Genomic DNA, 4,143 nt, shown 5'->3' on the forward strand with positions numbered 1-4,143 from the left:
GTGTAGCCATCCACAACCCACCTGTCCAGGGCAGCAACAAGGAAACCACCAAAACATGAGCATAAGCGCACATCCCCGACCCACTCTCTTTTCCCCACCACTGCGAACTATGGAAATCCAGCAGCAAGCCGTCCCCCGGCTACACCCTCCCGCAAATACAATAGTGACACAAAGTGAATAGTCCGGTGGTAAAAAACAGTTCGCAGCAAAACGGTGTAAAGCACAAAGTCAACACATCGCACCATCGGAGAAAACATCACATCACCCAGTTGCCACGGTCAATAACGAGGAATCTGCCCGTCCGTGAGAAGAAGCGTTTATCCCTGTCCCGTTTTCTCCTTACCGCCAATGCACATCAATGCAAACGAGGAAGACGTGTGCGGTAGTCCGGAAGTGTCACTGTGGTATGAACACCCAGACGTGTCGTATAGAAGAAAAGCCAGTGATCCCAGGGAGGACATAAAGGGTACCATCTTTGCATTGTGGAGCACGGGCGAGATCCACAGTCCAAAAACACCAACATTAAGCAACCGGGCATCAGCCATGGCCGCCTCAAGGCGCTCCGGGGACTCCAACCAGGATCGAGAGCAGGTAGGCAGGGCAGCTTGTAACAGAATCGGGTCAGAGAAGGAAGACACAAAGTCCACCAATGGCAGCAGCGGCGACTTCAAGTACGGAGGGGGCAAGGATCGGAGCGGGCGCTTCAATCGCAAGTCCGGTTCAGAGTCCACCCCGTGGTCTGGACGTAGAAGTTCCTCAGCAAGGGACACAACAGGACAAAGAGCCTCAACAATGGCACTCGGGGCCGCCATCTTGCAATGGAGAGGCAGGAGATGCGGTGGGAAGCTGCGCTCCGCCTGTCCAGCCAGCCTCGGACTCCCCATTAAAGAACCAAGCGCATCAAATCTGTTAGCAAGATCTCGAGCAGAATATTCCATTACACTGCGGAGGTCAGCAACAGCCGACATCAGGTCACCATATCGCCCTCCTCTGTTGTGCCTCACCCCACCAACATCGGTCCGCTCCAGTCGTCCCGAATTCACTCGGGATGTGGTCTCCTCTCGGCCGGCGATATCCATGTCCGTTTCCGTAATCCGCACGGTCCCACCGTCACAGGCCGGGAGAAATGCGTAGGGCTACAGTAGTGGCAGAGGAAGGTAGAACCTCGAGGGCTGTTCGTAGGGCGAAGTGTCTCGTCGGGTGTAGAAGCAGACAACAGGGTGGGAGTCGCCCGCCGATCGCCAGGCAAACACAAGCCGCCACTGTGACCGGGTAAGCCGTGTGGACAGCTGAGAGATGCGCCCAAAATTAGCCGGAACACCCCATGCTTCGCCGCTAGTCCAGCTGAGGCACAGCTCGAAAATCGGCCACTTCCCAGTTGAGGTGGTCCGGCCGGCACCAAATTGCCGCGGTCATCCGCTGTTGATCACTCAGCGGCCGGCCCGGATTCCAACTAGAGGTCCCGGTCTCAAGTCCACAACAGGCCTCAGGACGTATTCGATCGGCGCTACCGCTAGCTTTCAGGTAGGGGCTGCAGAGTTCCACCGCCGGGCATCGGAGAGGATCGGGCACACATTCGTGCCGTTTTCATACAGGAGCGCTGGCAGGATAGATGCGTCGGAGGCGATGGTATCAGGAGCCGAGGGATTAGTCGACCGTCCCGGTCGCCATCTTCCTTTTGTACAATTTTAATAACTCATAGAGTCAGTACAAAAGTAAACATAAAAATAGCATTGACAAAATCAAGTTTATTTAACAACAAATAATCTTCATTCCAAATTTCATAAATTTGTTCTGAGCTTTCATCCTTTCAAATGAGCCCAATGCATTTCGGGCCAGACGGACCCTTCCTCAGGGGCCTTGAATTTATGAAAAATACATAAATGTTTTGAGTGATATCAAACATTTCCTAACATGAACAAATAATTGTATACCTTATTTTGGCATCTCAACAGAAGCGAAAACATCGGATTCATGCAAACTGCGCATAAATATACATATTTTCAATCCAACCTTCCCCTGTGACAGCATGCTCAAAAACTCTAAAGAAAACGGTAAGAAAAACAGTGCACAAAGAAAAGTAAACGAAAATAAAAACAGGGCCAACTCCATACACCTCAACACAATCTAGTGTTCCTCCACCAACTATAGAATTAAAAGTTTGTCCATTCAATTGGCAACGTAGATCCTTATGGAACGTTGTATTCGTTTGCAGATAACCTTTTTTTCAACATCGTCACCACGATAAGGTTTTTGAACAGCAGTGTGTAAGAAGGTAGGTGCTGGCTTGGGCTTGATAACTCCTTGATAATTGTATCTCGTATCGCTGGTAAACAATGTCATTATGCGGTTTCTTTGTTAATTTTTTAGTGATGTGAAGAACTTTGCTTTCTCCGTAAGTAACTCAGAGTGATGTGTGGAGGTGTATGGAGTTGACCATGTTTCTATTTTCATAGGCGTGTAGACACGCGTTTGTGCACATTTCTGCTCATGCCTGCAGTCTTCCCACCCTCCCCGTTCCTCCTCTCACCTTTCCTTGAATGTGTGAATAACCCTGAATTAAACCCTCTCTGGTGACGCGCAGCTGGTGCAGATAGCCCCCCCACCCGTGACGGCTCCTCTTAATAACAGCTGACAGTGTGTGTGATTGTCACGTCCGTACTGTGTGCGTGTGTATGAGAGAGAGGGGGAGATACACACTGTGAGAGGGATTGTGTGTGTAAAAGATATAAAGACAGATTATGTGTGAGTGTGAGAGATTGTGTGTGTGTGTGTGTATATGCGAGTGAGAGAATGTGTGTGTGTGTGCATTTATGTGAAATTACAAGTTATATGGACGGTGCTGGATTTTTCAGCGCAGGGCACCCTGCCACCCAGCCACCCTCACCTGGCAGTCTCTATGCACCCAGGGGCACACATTACGCTGCGCCGTCTCACCCTCTGTGGGCAGCGCTGGGGAACCCTGGCACCCAGCCACCCCCACCTGGCAGTCTCTATGTGCTATGGGGCACACATCCTGCTGCGCAGTCTCGCTCTCTGTGGGCAGTGCAGGGGGACCCTGGCACCCAGCCACCACCACCTGGCATTCTCTATGCACCCAGGGGCACACATCATGCTGGGCAGTCTCGTTCTCTGTGGCAGCGCGTGTGGTCATACCAGTCTCCCCACGCGTGCCAGTGTCTATGCCCATACGTGCGTGTAACTGTGCATCTGGTTGTGCACGTGTGTGTGCAGCTGCACCAGTCCATCCACACGTGTGCCCGTGCGTGCGTGCCTTGGGCGTGCCAGTATCTGTGTCCATGCCTCCGTGCCTCTCTGTTGTGCGAACACTCCTGTACATGTGAGCCTGCGGGTGCACGTCTCAGAGTGTGCATGTCTGTGTGAATATTTGTGGCTTCATGTGTGTATCTTTGCGTCTATGTGTGTGCATCTCTATCTTCCTGGGGTTGTGTCTGTGTGTGGTCTTGTCCGCGTGCATGTTTTACTCGTGCTTCTATACACCAATTTAGAAGCAAAATTGACACTATAAACCTTTTTTATGCAGTAAAGTTCTGTCCACAACAATAAAGGTAAAATGGAACAAATGTAGCAGTAAAAACTGTTCAAGGGTGGCGGACATGGTCACGTGACATGAGCATAAGCTATATTACGGCAGCCAATGGGACGGCCAGCTATCTGCCCATGTGACAAGGGCTGTACGATAGTGTTTACAAGCCATAGAAACAAGACAACAGTTGGTTGAAAAAGACAGAGCCGATTTTAAGGAGAGTAGGGATTGGAGAATCGCGGGCAGCGTGGGTCTGAGTTTTGGCTTTGTATACACCGGACAGCTTTGGCCCTTTAACAATGGATGGCAGGCGCATTCTTGACCGTTCCTGTGCTGTAAACATAAGTTCGCTGAATACGTTACAGTTCTTTATATTATACATCAAGTAAATTATCCCGGGTGCTGGCGGTATTGCAGGAGTGGGAGAGTGATGCTTTTTCTTTGATAAGTGGCTGGGTTTCAACTGTGCGTTTCTTTCATTTTACTATAATCGCGGCACCCGCAATTTACTTCTAACATTTTCAAAGTAAAGCACGGATGCCGCGATTATACTAAAATAAAATAAATTTCTCTTTTAGCCCCGTCCTTTTCAGACG

The sequence above is a fragment of the Lissotriton helveticus genome, chromosome 3_1 (assembly GCF_964261635.1).
Source record: "Lissotriton helveticus chromosome 3_1, aLisHel1.1, whole genome shotgun sequence".
In the NCBI taxonomy this organism is placed as follows: domain Eukaryota; kingdom Metazoa; phylum Chordata; class Amphibia; order Caudata; family Salamandridae; genus Lissotriton; species Lissotriton helveticus.